This window comes from Lolium perenne, chromosome 3, assembly GCF_019359855.2.
Source record: "Lolium perenne isolate Kyuss_39 chromosome 3, Kyuss_2.0, whole genome shotgun sequence".
In the NCBI taxonomy this organism is placed as follows: Eukaryota; Viridiplantae; Streptophyta; class Magnoliopsida; order Poales; family Poaceae; genus Lolium; species Lolium perenne.
In genome coordinates this window covers 99,563,622-99,590,964 of record NC_067246.2, presented here as the reverse complement: position 1 = coordinate 99,590,964, position 27,343 = coordinate 99,563,622, and positions in this window count along the sequence as shown.

Genomic DNA, 27,343 nt, shown 5'->3' with positions numbered 1-27,343 from the left:
ATTTAGAAAAGGATGTGAAGCGTTTTTAGGAACAGAGGGAGATGCAGCTTCCCCTATCCAACGCAAATGTGTCGTCCTCTTCCTTGATCTCTCCCTATGTCCCTTAAAAAAAGGAGAGCCTAAGCGTTGTTTGCTCCTCGCCATTTTCTTTTCGATTTGGCGACAACGGCATGGAGTTAAATTTGGAATCCATCTGACAGCTGACCTTCCTATGGTTCATCCATTGCATGGTGGAGAAGCTTCTCTGTCTCCGCGTAGGATAAGCAACCTAATGGCTCACTTGGTTCGGTTTTAGGGGATGAATTAACCATTTGAAACAACTATAGTATCCGAGGGCTTTTATCCACGGCATAGTTTTGAATTCTTATTGGGCTTGCAGGTTAGTGATAAGAACGTCATTGATTTTTGTTGTTCATGGAAGTTTGACTCCATATTACCTTTGGAATACGAAAGAATATAATTGTTTAATAGTATTGTTGCAAAAGCATATTCCAGAAATTTTACTTGATATCTAATTTTCTATTGTTTTCTCGAACAGAAGCAAAGCAGTGATACTTAATATATAATACGATTTATCTCTAATTCTATTGTGTGCTCAAATAAAGAATTCTATTCAATAGTATATGTTCTTTAAATTACTAGCCCGTGCGGATGCATGGGTTGATGACTAGTTTTTTTAATGCAAATTGGATTAAAACCGTAGTTCAATATATACTTGAGATTCCTATAAATAAGATTGACTTTTGGCATTACTCTTACGAGGAGCCTGACTATTAATGAATTGTCTCTCCTCCACATTCCCAGTTATCCTATGTGACGAGACTAAGAGTGGTCTTTGTAGACGCACTAATTATCCGTCCAGTAAAGAGAAAAACGTAAATGAGATTGCACTTAGCATGTTTTGCTATCTTACATTTTCTTAATATCTATTGGCTTAACTCGGGCCATGTTGAGCCATTTTCTGCAATATTGGTTGATGTCGACAAAATTTATGTGGACATGACTGGTACGTATGATCGATGAAATGATGTGGATGCACTAGTGGAGAAGAGGCCTTTGGACCCAAGCAAATGACCCACTGCTGAACCAAACCGGGTCCAATGCCCCCATTGGACCCGGTTCGTTTCTGCCCAGGACGACCCCACCCGCTGTTGCCTGTCCTGTAGCGGCCTTTGGACCCGGTTTGTATGACAAACCGGGACCAAAGGTCCACCCGCAGGGCGCGCCAGGCCGTGTCAGCCTGGGTAAGCATTTAGTCCGGGTTTGTCATAAAAACCGGGTCCAAAGGCCCCCCTCTGGCTATATAACCTTGCCCCTGCCCAAGTGTGAGCCACACTTAGCCATTTTTTCACTACCTTCACAAGAGGGTGTATTGCTCTCCTCTCTTCTTCACATGCACAAGAGGTGTTTGATGAAATGCTTAAGAGGATTTGCCACTTGAGTTTACACAAATCAAGCCACACTTAACTTGCTTTTTTCTTCTTCATCGAGGTTAACAACTTTATCCTTTCCATCTGCAATTGATAAAATGCATGTGTATATATACATCGTGATGTTCTGTAATGGTTTTGATCAGCTTAATTATATCATGCAGATGAATCGGCAATGGATGTACATTGACCGACGGTTTGACGAGTTCATCATGTGCCTGGATAATTTTATGGCCGTGGCGGAGGCAAACAAACATGGTGGCTTCATGTATTGTCCATGTGTGGACTGCAAGAATACCGTAAATTACGCTCGCTCGAGTCTCATTCACAGCCACCTTCTCGCGATCCGGTTTCATGCCCAAGCATTATTGTTGGACCAAGCACGGAGAAATAGGGGTTATGATGGAAGACAATGACGAAGAGGAAGAGGATGATGACGGTTATCCCAATTTCCCGAATACGATGATACTGCGAGAAGGCAATGAAGACAATGAAGTAGAAGATCAAGAGGCACCAGATGAGCTGCCTTGATGATGATCTTGGCCGGGCCATTGCTGATGCAAGGAGAGAATGTGAAACTGAAAAGGAAAGGTTGGCCTTCGACAAGATGATAGAAGATCACAACAAATTGTTATACCCAACTTGCGAAGATGGCCATAAAAAGCTAGGCAGCACACCGGAATTGTTGCAATGGAAGGCGTAGAACGGTGTCACCGACTCAGGATTTGGAAAGTTGCCTTGACAATAATTAAGAGGAAGCTTCCAAGGGGTAACGAATTGCCCGCCAAGACGCATTTAAGCGAAGAAGATTGTCTGCCCTCTAGGATTAGATGTGCAAAAGATACATGCATGCATTAATGACCTGCATCCTCTACCGCGATGAGTACGAGAATTTGGATGCATGTCCGGTGTGCACCGCATTGCGGTATAAGATCGACGAGATGACCCTGGTGATGTTGAGGAAGTAGCGCCCCGGGGAAGAGGGTTCCTGCCAAGGTTATGTGGTATGCTCCTATAATACCACGGCTGAAACGCTTGTTCAGAAATAAAGAGCATGCTAGGTTGTTGCGATGGCACAAAGAAGACCGTAAGAAAGACGTGATGTTGAGGCACCCTGCTGATGGCTCCCAATGGAGAAAAATCGATAGAGAGTTCCCAAACTTTGCACAGGATGCAAGGAACTTACGGTTTGGTCTCAGTACAGATGGCATGAATCCTTTTGGAGAGCAGAGCTGCAGCCATAGCACCTGGCCTGTGACTCTTTGTATATATAACCTTCCTCCTTGGTTGTGCATGAAGCGGAAGTTCATTATGATGCCAGTGCTCATACAAGGCCCGAAGCAACCCGGGAACGACATTGATGTGTACCGAAGCCATTAGTCGAAGAACTTCTACAGCTGTGGTCCCTAGCAGGTGTACGTGTGTGGACGAGCACAAGCAGGAGGAATTTGACCTAAGAGCGATGCTTTTCAGAACCATCAATGACTGGCCTGCTCTTGGTAACATTTCAGACAGTCAAACAAGGGATACAATGCATGCACACACTGTTTACATGAGCTCGAAGGTGATTATTTGGAAAAAGGTCAGAAGGTCGTGTACCTGGGGCATCGTCGATTTCTTAGGCTTACCCATCCCGTAAGAAAGAAAGGCAAGCATTACAACGGTGAGGCTGATCACCGGAGGAAGCCTCCCCATCGTGATGGTGTTGATATATTTGGTATGGTCAAGGATCTAGATGTAATATTTGGAAAGGGTCCTGGCGGACGGTCTGTTCCGAATGACGATGCCGGACACGCGCCCATGTGGAAGAAGAAATCTATATTTTGGGATCTACCCTATTGGGAAGTCTTAGAGGTCCGCTCTTCAATCGATGTGATGCACGTGACGAAGAATCTTTGCGTGAACCTGCTAGGCTTTACGGGTGTGTACGGAAGACAAAAGATACACCAGAAGCACGGGAGGACCAGCAACGTTGGAAAGACCCCAAAAAGCTGCATGAGAGAGTTAAAGGACGTCATTTATCCAGCTACGCTCTTACAAAAGCAGAGAAGGAAATATTTTTTGAATGTCTTAGCAGTATCAAGGTCCCGTCTGGCTTCTCCTCCAATATAAAGGGAATAATAAATATGGAGAAGAAAACATTCCAGAACTTGAAGTCTCATGACTGTCACGTGATAATGACACAGTTGCTTCCGATTGCATTGAGGGGGCTTCTACCGGAAAATGTTCGACGCCCCATTGGGACGCTATGTGCATGCCTCAATGCAATTTCTCGAAGGTAATAAATCCAGAAATTCTACCGAGGTTGCGTAAGGAGGTGGTCCAATGTCTCGTTAGTTTTGAGCTGGTGTTCCCACCATCCTTCTTCAATATTATGACACATCTCCTCGTTCACCTGGTCGATGAGATTTCCATTCTCGGTCCTGTGTTTCTACACAATATGTTCCCCTTCGAGAGGTTCATGGGAGTCTTGAAGAAATATGTTCATAACCGTGCTAGGCCAGAAGGAAGCATCTCCAAGGGCTATGGAACAGAGGAGGTCATTGAATTCTGTGTTGACTTTATTCCTGACCTTAAGCCGATTGGTGTTCCTGAATCGCGGCATGAAGGGAGACTAAGTGGAAAAGGCACGCTAGGAAGGAAATCAATGATATGTAGGGACGGGATTTCTTTGACTCAAGCACACTACACAGTCCTACAAAGTTCCACATTGGTGGCTCCGTATATCGGTGACCACAAGAACTTTCTACGCTCCCAGAACCCGGGGCAGTCGAACGATTGGATTAGACGTGAACACATGTCGACTTTCGGCGGTTGGTTGCAAAAACATCTCCTGAATAACGAACATATTGAAGATCAGTTGTACTTGCTGGCCCAGACACCATCTTCGACTGTAGTGACTTTCCAAGGGTACGAGATAAATGGGAATACATTTTACACGATCGCCCAAGATAAAAAGAGCACCAACCAAAACAAAGTGGTGTCCGCTTTGATGCAATAATGAATGAAGGCCCAAATGACACATATTATGGTTACATAGAGGATATATGGGAACTTGAGTATGGACCTTCTTTTAAGGTCCCTTTGTTTAGGTGCAAATGGGTCAACAAAACAGGAGGCGGGGTTCAGGTAGACAAGTTGTATGGAATGACAAAAGTGGATCTCAACAATCTTGGGTATAGAGACGAACCATTCGTCCTAGCCAAGGATGTGGCCCAGGTTTTCTATGTGAAGGATATGTCTACCAAACCAAGAAAAAGGAAACATAAGGAAACAAATACATCAAACGATGAGCCAAAGCGCCACATAGTTCTTTCTGGAAAAAGAAACATCGTGGGAGTGGAGGACAAGACAGACATGTCAGAAGATTATAATCAGTTTGATGAAATTCCACCCTTCAGAGTGAACATTGATCCAAGCATCAAGTTAAATGATGAAGATGCTCCATGGTTACGGCCGAAGAAGATTAATTAAATGATGAAGATGCTCCATCATCAAGTTAATTGAAGAATGTTCATGGCACAAATGAGTATGTCAACATGGCAATCAATTTCCCATTTATTTTTGTGTAATCATGTAACTGTATGTAAGATATTAAAAGTGGAGATGCGCCACGGGAGATTTCCCAACCCTTTCCCCAACACTGTTAGATGAGATGTAGTCGTTCAGGGGCTTGGCAAGGCGTATCGATGCTCCTTTTATAGGCACGGCACCTCTTCTACTTTGTCTTGTTCCTTCGACAGTGCGTCGTGCGCTACATGCTTTATCTCATCGAGCAGTGCGTCCACCCATGCGTTCTTATCCTGCCGACATCTTTAGTCCCGGTTGTACCCACCAGCCGGGACTAAAGGTTACCCACACGTCCTTATCCCACCGACAGTTTTGTTAGATGACACAAAAAAGGATCTTTAGTCCCGGTTGTACCCACCAGCCGGGACTAAAGGTTACCCACACGTCCTTATCCCACCGACAGTTTTTGGCGCCACTGCGTTCCCGCCTATTTTTCTTCCCGCGCTTTCCACTGCTTCCCGCCTCCGTCCTCCCGCCATTTTTTCACTATATATATGTTGGCTTGGCCTCCATTTACATATCACATCTAGACTCATATCTGCAAACCTCATCACCAGGTCACATGGCTTCCATCGTATCTCTAACCCTCCGGGAGGCGGAGGCGCTTTGCGCGTCGAACTACCCCTGCCCGCCGGGCTACCGCGTCCCTACCGGCTGGTTGCTGAGCGTCGGAGGGGTACCGGTCCCTCCTGTCCCTCTAGGTGTGGCGCGCGAGATGGCCATCACGAACCACTACTACTTCGAGCTCACGCCAGAGGCACGGAGGAATCCCCGATGGCATCCCGACTACAGCCCGACTTGGGAGAGCTTCTTCATCAATCGGCGTGAGAGGGCGCTCGCCGAGCACGACGAGGAGGGCGGCCCGCCTCCTTCGAACTTCAACGAGGCCGGCCGTCGGCTGTGGTGGCGCGACCGAACTCTCCAGGGCGTCATGGCCCACCGTGGCCCCCGCCTGCGCTACCCTCAGTCCCAGCCCACGCGTGCTCTCCCGCCGAGGTTTGACTACCGTGACCCCGATGCCAGCGACGATGATGACGGCGACTACGACGACTACAGTGGCGAGTACTATAGGGCTAGGCACGAGTATGACCGAATGACTCGAACGAATCGAATCTGGCCATGTATCTTAATTAATTTTCAGTTGAGCTAGGCACGAGTACTATAGGGCTAGGCACGAGTACTATCTGGCCATGTATCTTAATTAATTTTCAGTTGAGTTCTGTACTTTAATTCCACATGTAATCTGGCGGGAAACTTTTCTCATCATCAGCGTCTGCCACAACGACTTTATTGAAAATACAATAAAATAGATAAACAACTAGTCTAGTCGATCTACTCGTCGTCGGAGGTTGTCTCGGTCCAAATGTCGTCCCACCGAGGGTCGTTGTCGGCGCGTCGTAAGCGCGCGCCGCCAGCTCCGGGGTGTTGTACGTGCCGAGGGTGAGCCGGAAGCCACCGGCACGCATCTCGGCGTAGAACCTACCGTTCGGCCGCGCTCGGACGCCACGGAAACCGGACGAGCCGCGACGGCGCGGCGGCATCCCGGCGACGAATGAACGGAGGCGACGGCGACGTGTGGTTCCGCGCGCACGCGGCGCTTTATAGCACAGCGACGCGGCAAGTTTGGCGACAGGTGGCCAGTACACGGCGGTGCCGACGGTGGCCAGGCGGTGGCGGTGGCGGTGGTGGGCAGTACACGGCGGTGCCGACGGTGGCCAGTACACGGCGGTGGCGGTGGTGGGCAGGCGGTGGCGACAGTGGCCACTACACGGCGGTGACGGTGGTGGCCAGGCGGTGGCGGTGGCGGTGGTGGGCAGTACACGGCGGTGCCGACGGTGGCCAGTACACGGCGGTGGCGGTGGTGGGCAGTACACGGCGGTGGCCCGTACATGGCGGTGGCGGCGGGGCGAGGCACGTGGAAGCGGCGGCGACACGTGGCACGGGGAAGGGACACGTGTGGCGGTGGCGGTGGTGGGCAGTACACGGCGGTGGCCCGTACATGGCGGTGGCGGCGGGGCGAGGCACGTGAAGCGGCGGCGACACGTGGCACGTGGGAAGGGACCCGTGTGGCGGTGGGGGTGGTGGGCAGTACACGGCGGTGGCCCGTACATGGCGGTGACGGTGGTGGCCCGTACATGGCGGTGACGGTGGTGGCCAGGCGGTGGCGGTGGCGGTGGTGGGCAGTACACGGCGGTGCCGACGGTGGCCAGTACACGGCGGTGGCGGTGGTGGGCAGGCGGTGGCGGTGGCGACAGTGGCCACTACACGGCGGTGACGGTGGTGGCCAGGCGGTGGCGGTGCGCTGGCTTTTTTTCATTTGAAATAAGGCGGGAATGAAATTTTTTAAAAAAATTGGCCTTTGGACCCGGTTTGTATTACAAACCGGGACTAAAGGCCTTTTTTGCGCGCGCAGCGAAAACGCAGCAAAAATGGCCTTTAGTCCCGGTTTGTATTACAAACCGGGTCCAAGAGGGGCCTTTGGACCCGGTTTGTAATACGCACCGGTCCAAAGGGGGGTTATAACTGCTCATCTCCTTCCTCGCGCAAATCAATCGCGCGAGGAGGAGAAACTGCGCCGCCAGGCTGCCCGTTTGCCGCCGCCGCCGCCCTCCCGCACCCGCGCTGTCGCCGCCCTCCCGCGCCCACGCCGCCGCGCGCCACGTCGCCGCCGCCCTCCCGCGCCCACGCCGCCGCCGCCTCCCGCGCCACGCCGCCGCCGCTGCGCCCCGGCCGGCCTCGTCCGCGTCGCCCGCCTCTCCTTCTCCACCGCCGCCCGCCGCGCCGCCGTCCGTCCGCCTCCTCGATCTCCACCGCCGCCGCCGTCCGCCTCCTCCACGCCGCGCCGCCCCGCCTCCCCTCCGCTGCCGCCACCGCACCGCGCGCCTCCTCCTCGATCGGCAAAGGTGAGCCCGGCCCCCCCTCCCTCCTCCTCTTTTTTTTTTTTTTTTTTTTTTTTTTCATTTGTTAGATTATAGTGTAGTTAGTTTGTTAGAAAAATTAGTGTAGTTAGTTTGTTAGTAAAATTTAGTGAAAAAAAAATAGTGTAGTTAGTGTTAGAAAAATTAGTGTAGTTAGTTTGTTAGTAAAATTTAGTGAAAAAAAAATAGTGTAGTTAGTGTGTTAGAAAAATTAGTGTAGTTAATTAGTTTGTTAGTAAAATTTAGTGAAAAAAAAAATAGTGTAGTTAGTGTGTTAGAAAAATTAGTGTAGTTAATTAGTTTGTTAGTAAAATTTAGTGAAAAAAAAAATAGTGTAGTTAGTGTGTTAGAAAAATTAGTGTTAGTAAAATTAGTTAGAGAAAAGTTAGAAAATTAGTTAGTTAGTGTTAGTAAAATTAGTTAGAAAAATTTAGTAAAATTAGTTAGGAAAAAGTTAGAAAAGTTAGAAAATAGATTCATTTGTGTCGGCGCCGCCCCCCGCGCGCGCCGACGACTTAGACCGTGGCGGTGCCGAGTCCGTAGCGGTGCCGCCGCGACATAGACTTAGGGTCGCGAAATAGAGAAAGAGCGAGCGAGGAGGAGCGCGAGTCCGTGGCGGTGCCGGCATCGCCGGCGCTTCGCCGACGCCCCCAAAACAGGGTCGTGGAACGCGGCGTTAGTACAAAAGTAGTGAAGTTTTTTATTTAGCACAATATCATGTTCTTTATTTATATTAGTATACATATATGATTTGTTTTCGTAGCTACGATGCCGCGACAATGACAGCCGGCGGGCCGTGGTCCGACTCTCACCGAGGAGATGGAGCAGATGGGGAGGACCGGGACTGGGCTCCGCCAGGGTGGCACTGGGAGGTCTTAGCTTCCGGGTCGCGCACCTTGGTGCGGAATCCGGGTCCCGTTGTCGACCCGGATATTCTTTGGTGGAGGTCTTATGGGCCACGGTCGTTTCAGAGGGAGCCGGCCCCGCCGGAGGAGGTAGCTCAGCGCATTGAAGCGGAGGACCAGCACGTTCGCCGTTACATGTACGCGTTAGACAACATGTATAGGACCGGATGGAGCGTTATGCGGGGATCTCATGTTAGCTATGCTCCCGTTGTTGTTCCGTGGCTTTGGGGGCACACCCAGCCGCGGCTCAGACCCGGTCGGCGCCCTCTAGGACCCGGTCTGCGCGGTTGAGTGGTTGTAGTAGTGATTGATATGTATTAGGGTTAAATAAACATGAACCCGATCTATGTATGCATGTAATCGCAGATTCTGCTTTCAGCACTATATTATCGATCCTTAGTTAAGAACTACACATATGTAACTCCATTTTCAGTTTTCTCGCATTATCCTTAATTTGATCATATGATGGTTCCTATGTATAGCTTGTGTCGTTGTAGAAAGCATGGAGAGAGATGAAATTCAAGAAAATTTCATGGAGGAACTCATAGCAAACGGTACTCTGGATGATCGCGACGACGACGTTATTCCAGATGATGGCGGTGACGATGTCACCGCAACTTATTTGAATGCCTCCGGTGAGGGAGCGGAGGATATTGAGGAAGAAGATCCTAGTGGCGCCGGTGAGGAACAAGATCATCATAATGGCTCCCGAACTGTAGTTATCACCGAGGTATATAAATTAATTAAGCCGCTGTTGATCGACTAGATGCATTAACTAATGAAATTGTACTGACTATGAACTATTTCTTTTTTAGCCCTCCGGATCGAAAGCACTTCTTCCGTAAAGTCGAGGAAGCGAGGCCCGGCCAAAAAGTTGGATGACGGTGTTAGGCACGACATCACCCACATCGAGAATGATGGTAAACCGATTGCTCCGGAGAAAGGTGCAAAGGCATTTATAGCTCAATGCGGAGTGCTTGTTAGGGACCACGTCCCGATCACCGTTCGAGAATGGCACAAGCCGAAGGGACTAGTGCTGTCTGCAGAGGAAGAAGCTCAAGGTCTTTATATCGATGATGTAGCCAAAAACAGCATTATGAACAAGCTCATGGCACATTTCAACATAGTACCCGAAGAGGGGGGTGACGCTGAGAAGGCCAAGATGGAGCAGGCCCTCCGCGTAGTTTGGCAAGAAGAAGATGGCCGAACTATTCAAGAGCCACAAGAAAAGATTGCGCCGCCTTATCAAGTTAAAGAAGACTCCGGACAGTGAGAAGGTAAAAAGTCACTGGGACGAATTCGTGAAGTACAGCACGGAGTCAGAAGAATTTTTGAGAAGGTCGGAAATAAATAAGGCAAATGCTGCGTTGAAGCTATATCACCAAATTCTGGGTCCAGGTGGATACAGGCTAACCGTCCTAAGTGGGAGGCAGCTGAGGCGGAACTGACCAGTAAAGGGATCAGATTAGGGACACACGGTTGGATCGAACGGTGCAAGGAGTGGTTCTACGGGATTGGGGGAACGTTGGATCCGTAAACAGGAAGTGCATCTATAAGAAAGCTCATCTGAAGGTTCCCATTGATGCCCTGGAAAAGGCACATAGGGACGTGGAGGCGGGGTTGTTCCAGCCCGAAAGAGAGAACGATGAGCTGACACGCGCCCTTGGGAACAAAGAACACGGCGGACGAACACGAGGCACAGCAGGCTCCGTTCCGTGGAAGTATGGCTTTCCTGCGGAAAGGAAGAGATTTCCTGATAAAAGCCATGAGAGGAGGAAGGCAAGGGAAACAGACCGCCTGGCTAACTTAGAGGAGGGTATGAGCACCATGCAAGCCCAATTAACCATGGTAACCCAAGTACTTACATCTCGCATGGCTCGGGGCAGGCTGTAGATCCCGCACCGCTCAATGCCATCGCCCCGCTGCAATCTCAACCACACCGGAAAAGCAGCGTGGCTTCCTCTCGCAGGTGGATAATGATGATGCCGATGACCAGGTGGTCGAGCCTCCTCGCTACCCCCCCGTGGATGATCTCACTGAGAGCCGTCCTTGTGAGCTGCATGTTAAAGTTTTCAACCTATCCTTCAAGGCGGCGGTCGGCATCCTCTTACCTACAAGGTCTTACCATTGCCGTCCGGTCCAAGTCGACTTTGCTGTTGTGATGGTGGATGAAGTGTTGAGAGAGTATGAGGGGTTGGTGCTTGAGCACCCTGCAGTGAAGATGGGGAAATCAAAGAACTGGGAGAAGCCCGTAGAACCACCGTGCAATGGCGGAAGGAGAACATTGTGTTTCCAGGTGAGAAGCCAACAAGCAGGCCACCTCCGCCTCCTCCGCCACCTCGCCTCCTCCGCGTGATGATTCTCCTCTGCGCGATGATGATTCCCCTATCCATGACCAGTCTCCTCCGCGTGAAAATACTCCGCCGCCTCCTCCTCCTCGTCAGAGACTCCGCCGCTTCCACCTAAGCAAAGAGGAAGCGGTCCGCGGCACCTCCTACAGCTCCGAAGAGATCATCAACTCCAATGAGGGAACAGACTCCGAGTTGTTGCCACATGAGCAGATCAAGAGCAAAAGGCGTTTCTTGCAATCTGCGCCGAAGAAGATGTTTATTCCACCGCAGATGCTGAAGCACTTTGCCGAGACGAGAATGAAGAGACCTGAGCCGAGAGCTGATTATGACCGCTCTCTTGGACAGTCCTCTAGAGCGATGAAAGAAGCAAAGTCGCCCAGCCTTGGACAGCAGACATTCAGGCCGCACCCCACTTCATCGTGGAGCCATATCATGATCCAGAGACGGCATCGATGATCGAACGGGCGGCTAGAGCTCAGTGGAGCATCAGCTGAGTACGAAGATTACTATCCGACGGCTCAAATGGTAAACAAGTATAGATACGGATCTGATCTCGTCAAACCCGATGAGCTCGCGCGTCTAGGGACTCAGATGCGAAGGTTGCATGACCGGTACCTGAAAGCCTGTCGAAGAGGTGATCGCTACCTCACGTTGTATCTTAGAGATGAGCATTACTTCCGGGGGAAGACGAGATAAACATTGACGTAGAAGAACTGTTTCAGCTTATTCAATCAAGATGCCCTCGACAAAGCTGTCATCGGTTGCTATCGCTCGTAAGTGATTTATTTGTGTAATTAAGTTTGTAGCTCATTCATTTGCACTAACAATTATCCTCATTATATTCTTTGTGTATGCTATACATTTAATTATGCAGAATGAAGAAGCTGGAATACAAAAGAGGCAAGCTCCTACCGCTGGGGTTCATAGACCCAAACACAGTTCATGAAGTTACGGTTCGAGACTTCGCCAAGGACACAGAGGACAACATCGTAATGTTTTTAGAGAAGCAAGCAGACAAAGAGGATATATTCTTTCCCTACAACTTCAAGTGAGTGTTATATATAACATACATTATGCTTGTGCACCTTCCACTTTATTCTCGTAATCATTGAGCTATGCTTGTGCAGTTTCCATTTTATTCTCCTAATCATTGATCTTCACCTTGGAGTCGTAAACGTCATGGACTCGAAACGTAAAGAATATGCGGAATGGGCGGACATGGCTGCCATCCTCCAGAGGTAGTTTCAATCAATTTCGTATTGGCATCTTCATCTGCTCTAATTCGAAGATATCATCAACTAATCAATTACTCATTTACTCATTATTTTTTGCCGGGCAGGGCTTGGAAACGGTTCATCAATACTGTTCCTGGTGAATGGAAACCGGAGCTTACATTTAGAGATTACCCTGTAAGTAGTACTATATATATAGCTATGTCCGTGAAACTTTATATATGATATTTACTTTCAATACGATGCTTGATTATTAGTTTGATCGAACTATTTTTTCGTAAAGTGTATGAGGCAGGAAAAAGGGAATAACTTATGTGGATACTACGTCTGCACCTTCATGCGTGAAATGTCCTGTCCCAAGGGTGGGGATGCCCAAATACACCACACTCGTGTACGATAACAAATTTTCACAATTAATCTTAATTAGTACCATCTATTGTATTGAGTTCCATTCATATATTGATCTCCTTTTTTAAATATAGATGACACGCTCATGGACACTCTCATAACAAATGGATCAAATAAAAGCAATTCAAGAGGAAATCGCGGGATTCTTTATTACCGAGGTCCTTACCCCAGGTGGAGAGCACTATCGGAAGATCGTGACGTCGGACGATATTCGTTCAGGAAAAGTTGTATTGTAAATATGCATGCATTACGTGTACTGTGTTGACTATGTCGTGTACTGCTGACTTGACGATGTCTATATATATTCATGACGATTTTTTGTGGTTTCTTGAATGATATATATATGCATTGTTGAAACTCGCCGCGGCAAGGGAAACAGATCGCTTTCCGCCGCGGCAGAGAAACGCTGGTACAGCCGAAATCTGTGCCGCGGCAGAGAAATAGCAATTCTCTGCCGCGGCAGAGAAACATAGGCCCGGTTCGTACCACGAACCGGGACCAAAGCCCTTCCACCGCGAGCTCCCTGGCCGCACCACGTGTCGAGGCACTAGTAGAAAAGCTCTCATCCGTCTAAGCCATAAATACCGGTTTCCTTACGAACCGGTACTAAAGGGTGCATTAGTACCGGTTGCACTGCCCAGACCTTTAGTACCGGTTCGTAAGGACCTTTAATACCGGTTCGTGACACGAACCGGTACTAAAGGGTTCGCGTCAGCTGAAAAACCTTTAGTACCGGTTCGTGACACGAACCGGTACTAAAGGGTAGACCTTTAGTACCGGTTCGTGACACGAACCGGTATTAAAGGTTTTTCTGGGTCCCCCCGCAGCTCCACACACCCCCCCCCCCCCCCGTGGATCGCCTTTTTTGACACTGTAAAATAGAAAAGAAAATGATAGAAAATTCAAAAAATAAAATGTTTTCAGATTCTTGTATGTTATGCAACCTACTATTAGGGAAAATTAACAAATTTAAATTTTCACTTTTTTTGCAAAAAAGTTTTGAAAAATGGTAAAACCGCAATAACTTTTGCATACGACGTCGAAAAAAAACGTATAATATATCAAAAAAATCCTGGGAAAAAGTTACATCCGATTTCACCAGGGTTTACCCGGTTAGCCAATTTTTAGATTCTCAAAATTCCAAATGAAAATATGAAAGCAGGAATAGTTTTTTTTCCAGAAATTTAGAATTTTATATATTTTATTTTTTTTTAAATTAAAATATTAATTATAAGATTTTTTGAGTCCTAACATATTACTATTACTTTTATCAAATTATTTCAAGTTTTAGGTTTTGCAAAAAATATTAAATTTTTAAAAAATAATTAAAAATAATAAAAATTAAAAAAGTTAATTTTATTTATTTATTCAACATTATTATTACATCATTACTTTTGTTTATTAAAAGAATTATTTGGAATTCAAACGATAAAAAGTGTGACATCGACCAACATGTTAATAGGATTGATATGATACTACTATCACATACATGCGCGCGAAGCACTTGGAAGTGGAACGGGATGGAATTTGGAAGTTAAGCGTGCTAGTGCGGGAGTAGTGTGAGGATGGGTGACCGACCGGGAAGTTTGACTAAGGGTAAGTAATTTGACTAGAGATTAAGTGTAGTTAGAGACTAACGGGAATACTAGTAATTCTGAAAAAAATAAAAAAAGAGGCCGTGAAAAAAAGGGTGTGAAAAATAATTAGAAAAAATGGAAAAAAAATTTAAACGAAATAGGCTTTAATACCGGTTCGTGTTACGAACCGGTACCAAAGGTCTCCAGCCCCACGGGTTCCTCCGTGCCCACGTGGAGGCATCTTTAGTACCGGTTCGTAAGGAACCGGTACTAAAGGTGAGAGGCTTTTAGTACCGGATAATTAGTACCGGTTCCAAAACCGGTACTAAAGGCCCTTTGGAACCGGTACTAAAGGGGGGTTTTTCTACTAGTGAGGCCTTTAGGCCCGGTTTATGTTTGAACCGGGACTAAAGGGTACCCCCTTTAGTCCCGCCTTGTTGGTCCCGGTTCGGGAACCGGGTCTAAAGGCCCAAATGGACCGGGCCTATTGCCCCGTTTTCCACTAGTGATGGAGCTAGACTTTTAACGTTTCGAGTTTATAGCATGATTACTTGATGTTTCGTTCATTGATATCTTTGATCAATTAATACTCGCGATGTCGATCAAGCAGATCTGGGTACGCAAGCATGGCCATCCATCCACTGGCTTTTCATCACCGATCATGGATATGTTGCATGACGTGCAAGATTGACTAAACTAAAAAAATGCATATAAAGAGTGGGCGGTCAATCAGCAACAAGCTGCGTCCAGCCCACCAGAGTTTAAACACTAAGTTTGACATCTGTATGTCTCATAAAGACGGACTATTCATTCAGTGGGAGGCGACGTTTCCTCCATCGGCTCAACAAGTGCAGTTGCTTCAAAAAAAATGCAGGTCTTCTTTGATTTCAAAATTCTACATAAATTTAAGCTGCACCACTTTTGTATTATATGTAAAAGAAAGTACAATCACTAGCTAAGTTATTATTGCCGCCATCCCGCAAAGGTTATTTGAGATTTGTTAGATCTATCTAGGCACTAAATAGCATCTAGATACATCCAAATTTTAACAAACCTCCAACAAACTTCATGGAACGCTAATCCCGCGCGCATGTACACACGTTGGAGCTGTAGCGCACCCAGGGGGGGGGGGGGGGACAATGGCGGTGGAGACCGAGCTATTCATGTAGCTTGGCCGCCTTATGCAAGGGGTAATCCAATTCGACTCAAGGATGCATATAAACTTACTGTGTGACATTCTAAAATGGCAAAAGATTCTGAAATAGAATTTCACATTTATATCCACATATTTTATCTTCGTACACAAGTTTTCGAGAAAAATAATATTTTTATATGCCTTGTAAAAAGACAAATTTTGATGCTCGATCCAACATGATTTTTTTGCAGGAATTTTTTTGTCTTTTTTATACAAGCCACATAAAATGTTATTTTTTCCACGGAAACTTGTGTATGAACATAAAATTTTCAGATGTAAATGCGAAATTTTCTATGGAATTTTTTAAAACATTTTTAAATCTTGTTTGTTAATCAATTTTCATTATCGATTCGTATGCACCTATGAGAAAAAATACCACCGCCGTCATCCATGTTCGCCAGAAGATTCAATGACTGATTTGCTCCGCGAGACTAAAATTGTCAAGTTTGCTGAATATAATTTTTCTTAAAAAATTGGTACAATATTTTTTAAAAGTATTACCTCCATAATGAAATATATATTTTTTAAACCTAGTTTTGCTATCTAAAAAAGCTTATATTTCAAAATGGGGGTACTAATAGGGTCGGCGTAACTTGCGCGCATATATGTGCAGCAGACTTGCAGAGGCACATGTTATATCCGTTATCACAAACAAGTCGTGTCAAAGTTGTACAAACAAAGCTATATATGTTCATTCACATGGTTAGCAAGCTCTGCGTGAACCATTAATCTACCCGGGCGAATAAGAAACCGGTGAATCGAACCCCCAGTCCGCATCAATTTAACCACGTTGCTAGCATCATCACCCTTTTTGGCTGACTGCAAGTTGTTTGATACTTTGATTCCCGGCAATGATTCGTGATTTTTGGAATCGTTGTTTTGCATCGATTCCAGGAATCATTTCCTCGAGCAAACAATTCCTGGGAATCATCAGCTGATCTTTTTTTTGCTTGCTTCTAGAAAGATTAATTATCTTATCTCAGTAATTCAGCATGACATTGCAAGGAGACTGTCAGCGACCAGGCAGGCGTTGAGGCTGACAGCAACCAAGGAAGCACACCAAGGCCAAGCGGAAGACGGCCAGCACTGGTAGAAAAATGGCCTTCCGTCCAGCCCCATTAGTCGCCAAAATATAGAAACCGCGACTAATGGGGTCTTTAGTCGCGGTTCGGGTAGCGAACCGCGACTAAAGACCTGGGCCCAGCGCGTTCGCTGGCCAGCTGGTGGACGGGAGGGGCTTTAGTCGCGGTTGGCCAGGCCAACCGCGACTAAAGGTCCTTAGGCCTGGCCCGAAAGCCTTTAGTCGCGGTTGGCCAGGCCAACCGGGACTAAAGGCCCATCCCTATAAAAGGGCATCAGCTCACAGCACTTAGCCATTTGGTGCCACTTTTCTCTTCACAAGCTTCACAAGGGAGCGTAGGTTTGCTTTTGGTTCCTCTTATGCACACAAGGTGTTTGATGAAATGCCCCAAGAGCATGAAACTAACATGATATGAAGTGTTGGAGCCACACTTGAGCTTCCTCATTTATTTTTTCCTCCTCGATCGCGGTTAGCAACTTGAACCTTTCATGCATGTGTGTCATTGATTAAATATGCATGCGTGTAGTTCATTGTTTAATTTCTATTGTTTATAGCTAGTTAGTTTAACAAATGCATGATGGTTAATTATATATTTTATATTATAATAATGCAGATGAATCGGCAATGGATGTATGGTAACCGACTCTCCGGCGGGTTCACTACGGGTTTGAAAGATTTCCTCGTAGTGGCTAATGCGAACAAGCAGAATGGTTTTGTTATCTGTCCATGTGTTGACTGTAAGAATCAGAAGGGTTACTCTTCCTCAAGAGAAGTTCACCTGCACCTGCTTCGGCACGGTTTCATGCCAAGCTATAATTGTTGGACCAAGCATGGAGAAAGAGGGGTTATAATGGAAGAAGATGAAGAAGGGGATGATTTCATCGATGAAAACTATCTTGCTCATTTTGGTGATACTTTCATGGAGGATGCTGAAGGTGAAGGGGAAGGTGAAGGGGAAGGTGAAGAAGATGCACGTGATGAGCCCGTTGATGATCTTGGTCGGACCATTGCTGATGCACGGAGACGCTGCGAAACTGAAAAGGAGAGGGAGAATTTGGATCGCATGTTAGAGGATCACAGAAAGGCGCTGTACCCCGGATGCGATGATGGTCTGAAAAAGCTGGGCTGCACACTGGATTTGCTGAAATGGAAGGCACAGGCAGGTGTAGCTGACTCGGCATTTGAAAACTTGCTGAAAATGTTGAAGAATATGTTTCCAAAGAATAACGAGTTGCCCGCCAGTACGTACGAAGCAAAGAAGGTTGTTTGCCCTCTAGGTTTAGAGGTTCTGAAGATACATGCATGCATCAACGACTGCATCCTCTACCGCGGTGAATACGAGAATTTGAATGAATTCCCGGTATGCACTGCATTGCGTTATAAGATCAGAGGCGATGACCCTGGTGACGATGTTGAGGGCGAGAAATCCAGGAAGAGGGTTCCCGCCAAAGTGATGTGGTATGCTCCTATAATACCACGGTTGAAACGTCTGTTCAGGAACAAAGAGCATGCCAAGTTGTTGCGATGGCACAAAGAGGACCGTAAGTCGGACGGGGAGTTGAGACACCCCGCAGATGGAACGCAATGGAGAAAGATCGACAGAGAGTTCAAAGATTTTGCAGCTGACACAAGGAACATAAGATTTCGTCTAAGTACAGATGGCATGAATCCTTTTGGGGAGCAGAGCTCCAGCCATAGCACCTGGCCCGTGACTCTATGCATCTACAACCTTCCTCCATGGTTGTGCATGAAGCGGAAGTTCATTATGATGCCAGTGCTCATCCAAGGTCCGAAGCAACCCGGCAACGACATCGATGTGTACCTAAGGCCATTAGTTGATGAACTTTTACAGCTGTGGGGCAGACCTGGTGTCCGTGTGTGGGATGAGCACAAAGAAGAGGAATTTGACCTACGAGCGTTGCTTTTCGTAACCATCAACGATTGGCCTGCTCTTAATAACCTTTCGGGACTGTCAAATAAGGGATACAATGCATGCACACACTGCTTACATGAGACTGAAAGTGTACATTTGCCAAATTGTAAGAAGAACGTGTACCTTGGGCATCGTCGATTTCTTCCGAAAATTCATCCAGTAAGAAAGAAAGGCAAGCATTACAACGGCAAGGCAGATCACCGGCCGAAGCCTGCGGAACGCACTGGTGCTGAGGTATTTGATATGGTCAAGGATTTGAAAGTCTTCTTTGGAAAGGGTCCTGGCGGACAATCAGTTCCGAAGGGAGCTGACGGGCACGCAACCATGTGGAAGAAGAAATCTATATTCTGGGAGCTAGAATATTGGAAAGTCCTAGAAGTCCGCTCTGCAATCGACGTGATGCACGTTACGAAGAATATTTGCGTGAACCTCCTAAGCTTCTTGGGCGTGTATGGGAAGACAAATGATACAAAGGAAGCACGGCAGGACCAACAACGTTTGAAAGACCCTGATGACCGGCATCCGGAATGGTTTCAAGGTCGTGCCAGCTACGCTCTGACCAAAGAAGAGAAGGTCATCTTTTTTGAATGCCTGAGCAGTATGAAGGTCCCGTCTGGATTCTCGTCTAATATAAAGGGAATAATAAACATGGCAGAGAAAAAGTTCAAAAACCTGAAGTCTCACGACTGCCACGTGATTATGACGCAATTGCTTCCGATTGCTTTGAGGGGGCTCCTGCCGGAAAATGTTCGAGTAGCCATTGTGAAGCTATGTGCATTCCTCAATGCAATTTTTCAGAAGGTAATCAATCCAGAAGTTCTACCACGGTTACAGAACGATGTGATCCAATGTCTTGTCAGTTTCGAGTTTGTGTTCCCGCCATCCTTCTTCAATATTATGACACACCTCCTGGTTCACCTAGTCGAAGAGATTTCCATTCTCGGTCCTGTATTTCTACACAATATGTTCCCCTTCGAGAGGTTCATGGGAGTATTAAAGAAATATGTTCGTAACCGTGCTAGGCCAGAAGGAAGCATCGCCAAGGGCTATGGAAATGAGGAGGTAATTGAGTTTTGTGTTGACTTTGTTCCTGACCTTAAGCCGATTGGTCTTCCTCGATCGCGGCACGAGGGGAGACTAAGTGGAAAAGGCACGATCGGAAGGAAATCAACGATATGTATGGACGGCCATTCTCTGACTGAAGCACACCACACAGTACTGACCAATTCCAGCTTGGTGGCTCCGTACTTTGAGAAACACAAGAATATTTTACGCTCGGACAACCCGGGGAAGCCTGAATCCTGGATTAGGAAGGCCCACATGGAGACTTTCGGCAGTTGGTTGAGAAAACATTTAATGAATGACGATCATGTTGTAGATCAGCTGTACATGTTGGCCAAGACACCATCTTCGACTATAACGACTTTCCAAGGGTACGAGATAAATGGGAATACATTTTACACGATCGCCCAAGATAAAAAGAGCACCAACCAAAACAGTGGTGTCCGCTTTGATGCAGCAACCGAGAATGGGTAAAAGGTCACACATTATGGTTACATAGAGGAGATATGGGAACTTGACTATGGACCCTCCTTTAAGGTCCCTTTGTTCCGGTGCAAATGGTTCAAGCTAACAGGAGGTGGGGTAAAGGTGGACCAGCAATACGGAATGACAATGGTGGATTTCAACAATCTTGGTTACCTTGAAGAACCATTCGTCCTAGCGAAAGATGTCGCTCAGGTTTTTTATGTCAAGGACATGAGTAGCAAACCGAGGAAACGGAAAGATAAGAAAACGATCAGTACATCATGCGATGATCCAAAGCGCCACATTGTTCTTTCAGGGAAAAGAAACATCGTGGGAGTGGAGGACAAGACAGACATGTCAGAAGATTATAATATGTTTGCTGAAATTCCGCCCTTCAAAGTGAACACTGATACGCGTACAGCACGCGTCCGTTGGGAACCCCAAGAGGAAGGTGTGATGCGTACAGCGGCAAGTTTTCCCTCAGTACGAAACCAAGGTTTATCGAACCAGTAGGAGCCAAGAAGCACGTTGAAGGTTGATGGCGGCGAGATGTAGTGCGGCGCAACACCAGGGATTCCGGCGCCAACGTGGAACCTGCACAACACAAACCAAGTACTTTGCCCCAACGAAACAGCGAGGTTGTCAATCTCACCGGCTTGCTGTAACAAAGGATTAGATGTATAGTGTGGAAGATGATTGTTTGCAGAAAATAGTAGAACAGTATTGCAGTAGATTGTATTTCAGTATAGAGAATTGGACCGGGGTCCACAGTTGATACGTCTCCAACGTATCTATAATTTCTGATCTTCCATGCTTGTTTTATGACAATACCAACATGTTTTGTTCACACTTTATATCATTTTTATGCATTTTTCGGAACTAACCTATTGACGAGATGCCGAAAGGCCAGTTGCTGTTTTCTGCTGTTTTTGGTTTCAGAAATCCTAGTAAGGAAATATTTTCGGAATCGGACGAAATCAACACCGAAAGTCTTAGAAATACGCGAAGCTTCCAGAGCACCGGAGAAAGGCCAGAGGGGTGCCAGGGGGGCCCCACACCCCAGGGCGGCGTGGCCCAAGGGGGGGGCGCGCCCCCCTAGGGTGTGGGCAGCCCGTGGCCCCTCCGACTCCGACTCTCCGCCTATATAATCGTCCCTGACCTAAAAACCTCGACAAGTTCGACGGAAACAGAGAAAACCATCCAGAGCCGCCGCCATCGCGAAAGTCCAATTCGGGGGACAGAAGTCGCTGTTCCGGCACCCTGCCGGGACGGGGAATTGCCCCCGGAGCCATCTCCACCGCCGTCTTCACCGCCATCTTCACCGCCATCGCTGCCTCCATGATGAGGAGGGAGTAATCCACCCCCGAGGTTGAGGGCTCCGCTGTAGCTATGTGGTTCATCTCTCTCCCATGAACCTCAATACAATAATCTCATGAGCTGCTTTACATGATTGAGATTCATATGAGTTTTGTATCACAATTTATCTATGTGCTACTCTAGTGATGTTATTAAAGTAGTTTTATTCCTCCTGCACGGTGTAATGGTGACAGTGTGTGCATCCGTGTTAGTACTTGGCGTATGCTATGATTATGATCTCTTGTAGATTATGAAGTTAACTATTGCTATGATGGTATTGATGTGATCTATTCCTCCTACATAGTGTGAAGGTGACAGTGTGCATGCTACGTTAGTACTTGGTTTAGTCGTATTGATCTATCTTACACTCTAAGGTTATTTAAATATGAACATTGAATTGTGGAGCTTGTTAACTCCGGCATTGAGGGTTCATGTAATCCTACGCAATGTGTTCATCATCCAACAAGAGTGTAGAGTATGCATTTATCTATTCTGTTATGTGATCAATGTTGAGAGTGTCCACTAGTGAAAGTGTAATCCCTAGGCCTTGTTCCTAAATACTGCGTTACTACTGCTTGTTTACTGTTTTACTGTGTTACTACTGCTGCAATACTACCACCATCAACTACACGCCAGCAAGCTATTTTCTGGCACCGTTGCTACTGCTCATATATATTCATACCACCTGTATTTCACTATCTCTTCGCCGAACTAGTGCACATATTTGGTGTGTTGGGGGCACAAGAGACTTCTTGCTTTGTGGTTGCAGGGTTGCATGAGAGGGATATCTTTGACCTCTTCCTCCCTGAGTTCGATAAACCTTGGGTGATCCACTTAAGGGAAAACTTGCTGCTGTTCTACAAACCTCTGCTCTTGGAGGCCCAACACTGTCTACAGGAAAAGGAGGGGGAAGTAGACATCAACAGTTCACTAGAGGTGTCTCTCCCATAAGATAAACAGCATGTTGGGTGAACAAATTACAGTTGGGCAATTGACAAATAGAGAGGGCATGACCATGCACATACATATTATGATGAGTATTGTGAGATTTAATTGAGCATTACGACAAAGTACATAGACCGCTATCCAGCATGCATCTATGCCTAAAAAGTCCACCTTCAGGTTATCATCCGAACCCCCTCCAGTATTAAGTTGCTAACAACAGACAATTGCATTAAGTATTGCGCGTAATGTAATCAATAACTACATCCTCGGACATAGCATCAATGTTTTATTCCTAGTGGCAACAGCACATCCATAACCTTAGAGGTTTCTGTCACTCCCCCAGATTCACGGAGACATGAACCCACTATCGAGCATAAATACCCCCTCTTGGAGTTACTAGCAAAAACTTGGCCAGAGCCTCTACTAATAACGGAGAGCATGCAAGATCATAAACAACACATAGACATAAATTGATAATCAACATAACATAGTATTATCTATTCATCGGATCCCAACAAACACAACATATAGAATTACAGATAGATGATCTTGATCATGTTCGGCAGCTCACAAGACCCGACAATTAAGCACAATGAGGAGAAGACAACCATCTAGCTACTGCTATGGACCCATAGTCCAGGGGTGAACTACTCACACATCACTTCGGAGGCGACCATGGCGGCGTAGAGTCCTCCGGGAGATGATTCCCCTCTCCGGCAGGGTGCCGGAGGCGATCTCCTGAATCCCCTGATACGTCCAATTTGCATCACTATTTTATATCATAATTTGCTGTTATTCATTGATATATTTCATATTGGGACACAATACTTATGTTATTTCATCTATTTTGCATGTTTCATCATTATTGGAGGATCAAGCACCGGAGCCAGGATTCTGCTAGAAAAAGCACCGTCAGAATGCAATATTTCGGAAGATCAACTGTGGAAGGAAATTATACCAAAAATCCTATTTTTCAAGATGACGAAGGAAGCCAGAAGGAGGAGCCAGGTGGACCCAGGGTGGGCCCACACCATAGGGCGGCGCGGCCCATGGCCTGGCCGCGCCACCATGTGGTGTGGGGGCCCCACAGCCCCTTTCGCCTCCTTTTCTTCGCGAAACCCTTCGTCCCGAAAACCTAAGCCACAGAGGGTACCTCGCGAAGAGTTACAGCCGCCTCTGCGGGGTGGAGAACACCAGAGAGAAAAGAGCTCTCCGGCGGGCAGGAATCCGCCGGGGAAATTCCCTCCGGGAGGGGGAAATTGACGCCATCGTCACCGTCATCGAGCTGGACATCATCTCCATCACCATCATCATCATCTCCACCATCATCACCGCCGTCTCCACCGCTGGACACCGTCACCGCCGTAGCAATTTGGGTTTGATCTTGATTGTTTGATAGGGGAAACTCTCCCGGTATCGATCTCTACTTGTTGTTGATGCTATTGAGTGAAACCATTGAACCAAGTTTATGTTCAGATTGTTATTCATCATCATATCACCTCTGATCATGTTCCATATGATGTCTCGTGAGTAGTTCGTTTAGTTCTTGAGGACATGGGTGAAGTCTAAATGTTAGTAGTGAACTATGGTTGAGTAATATTCAATGGTATGATATTTAAGTTGTGGTGTTATTCTTCTAGTGGTGTCATGTGAACATCGACTACATGACACTTCACCATTTATGGGCCTAGGGGAATGCATCTTGTATTCGTTTTCCAATTGCGGGGTTGCCGGAGTGACAGAAACCTAAACCCCCGTTGGTATATCGATGCAGGAGGGATAGCAGGATCTCAGAGTTTAAGGCTGTGGTTAGATTTATTCTTAATTACTTTCTTGTAGTTGCGGATGCTTGCAAGGGGTATAATCACAAGTATGTATTAGTCCTAGGAAGGGCGGTACATTAGCATAGGTTCACCCACACAACACTTATCATAACAATGAAGATTATTTAGCCGTATGTAGCGAAAGCACTAGACTAAAATCCCGTGTGTCCTCGAGAACGTTTGGTCATTATAAGTAAACAAACCGGCTTGTCTTTTGTGCTAAAAAGGATTGGGCCACTCGCTGCAATTGTTACTCTCGCACTTTACTTACTCCTACTTTATTCAACTGTTACATCAAAACCCCCTGAATACTTGTCTGTGAGCATTTACAGTGAATCCTTCATCGAAATCGCTTGTCAACACCTTCGCTCCTCGTTGGGATCGACATTCTTACTTATCGAAAATACTACGATACACCCCTATACTTGTGGGTCATCAAGACTATTTTCTCGGCGCCGTTGCCGGGAGTGAAGCGCTATTGGTAAGTGGAATTGGTAAGGAAAACCTTTACCGTTTGTGCTGATTTTATTTCTGCCTCGCTGCTATAAGTCATTATGGAGAGATCTTCTCTTCAATTTTTATTTGGGAAATCTACTACTACTGCAACGGTAGTGGATGAGGCGCCAGGTGAGGAAGTGATACCATATAAAATACCTATGAAAATTATTGAACGTGTTATGGATAACCGCTATGAAGGGGATGGAACTGTCCACCCTGGAGATCATTTATTGTTCTTACATGAATTATGCGGTTTATTCAAGTGTGCAGGTATTGCTATGGATGAAGTGAGGAAGAAACTATTCTCTTTATCGCTGTCTGGTAAGGCGGCGCATTGGTATAAATTACTGGATAATGGGGACTCTCTTGAATGCAATGATATTGTGCCCCGGTTTTATTCTAAGTTCTATCCTCCAAGTGAAATTCACAAGGATCGGAATCGCATATATAATTTTTGGCCTCATGATGGAGAGAGTATTGCCCAAGCTTGGGGAGATTGAAGTCTTTAATGCTCAAATGCCCCATTCATGAGCTTCCTGGTAATGTTATTATTGATAATTTCTATGCAAGACTTTCTTTTCAAGACAAGACCTTGCTGGATACTTCTTGTTCGGATCATTTACACGCAACAAAGAATAGTTTAAAAGGGACCTTCTTGATCCGATCCAAGACAATACTGAATGTTGGGAGACCGACAAGGATACAGAATCGTATAATTTATGATTATAAATGCATTGAAGCTTTTATGGATACTGATAAATTTCGTAATATGAGTGCTACATATGGTCTTGATTCTCAAGTTGCTGTAAATCTTTATAAAGCTTTTGCCTCTCATTATGAATTGCCAAAGAAGAATTTTGATAAGTATCATGAACCGTATAAAGATAAAATTGATTCATCTATTAATAAATGCGTTGTAGTTGAAACTACTGATCATGTTATTCCTGAAGCTTATATTGAAAAAACTCCTTTCCTCGCTAAAATGAAGGAGTACTGTTATAAATAGTGCGGTTCATAAAAGTGAAAAGAAACCTGTAGAACCTGAAGAACAAATAAAAGTTGAACCTCTTTGTTGCAATAGTTAAAGATCTTGTGACTGAAAATGTGGAGGATGGTCATATTATTTTCTGTGAAGATGCTTCTAATATTGTTTCACATCCTAATAAACCCAAACAAGCTAGTGTTCCTATGCTATCTGTTAGAATTGGTGATCATTGCTATTATGGATTATGTGATATTGGTGCAAGTGTTAGTGCTATTCCTTATGAGCTTTACACGGAGATTATGCACGAAATTGATTCTTGTGAACTTGAAGATATTGATGTGGTCATTCAGCTGGCTAATAGAGAAACTATTTCTCCAATTGGTATTGTTCGAGATGTGGAAGTTTTATGCGGTAAGATTAAATATCCTGCTGACTTTTTGGTACTTGGTTCTCACGCTAGTGATTATTGTCCTATTATTTTTGGTAGACCTTTTCTAAATACTTGTGGAGCTATTATAGATTGCAAGAAAGAGAAAATTTTGACTAAATTGCTGGTGAATCTTATGAGTTTAACTTCTCTAAATTTACCAAAACTCCTTATAAAGCTGATTTACCTAGTAATGATTTTAAAATGGAGCAATGTGCATCTATTGTTCTTGTTCCTAATAATCCTTTGCAGCAACATTTGGAGGATAGCGAGAGTGAAGTTTTTAGGAAAGAAAGAGATGAGCTTGAGGAAATTTTTCTTCGCCAACCTATTCTTAAGCATGATTTACCGGTGGAAGATTTGGGTACAACACCGCCACCAAAGGAAGATCCTGTTTTTGAATTAAAGCCTTTGCCTGATAATCTTAAATATGCTCATACTGATGATAAGAAAATATATCCTGTTATTATTAGTTCTAAGCTTTCAGAGATTGAGGAAGAAAGGTTATTGGAAATATTGAAGAAGCACCGAGGCGCTATTGGCTACACTCTTGATGATTTGAAAGGGATTTCTCCTTCTATTTGCCAACATGCTATTAATATGGAAGATGATGCAAAGCCTGTTGTTGAACATCAGCGTCGTCTAATTCCGAAGATGAAGGAAGTGGTAAGGAATGAGGTATTAAGACTTCTTGAAGCTGGTATTATATATCCTATTGCTGATAGTAGATGGGTTAGTCCTATACATTGCGTTCCCAAGAAAGGAGGAATGACTGTTGTGCCTAATGATAATGATGAGCTCATCCCTCAAAGAGTAGTTGTAGGGTATAGAATGTGCATTGATTTTCGAAAAGTTAATAAAGTTACTAAGAAAGATCATTACCTTTTACCATTTATTGATCAAATGCTAGAAAGATTGTCTAAAAATACTCATTTTTGTTTTCTTGATGGTTATTCTGGGTTTTCACAAATTGCTGTTAAAGCTAAAGATCAAGAGAAAACCACTTTCACTTGTCCCTATGGAACTTATGCTTATAGACGTATGCCTTTTGGTTTATGTAATGCTCCTGCTACTTTTCAAAGATGCATGTCTGCTATTTTTCATGGTTTTTGTGAGAGTATTGTAGAGGTATTCATGGATGATTTTTCCGTCTATGGGAATTCTTTTGATAGTTGCTTGCGA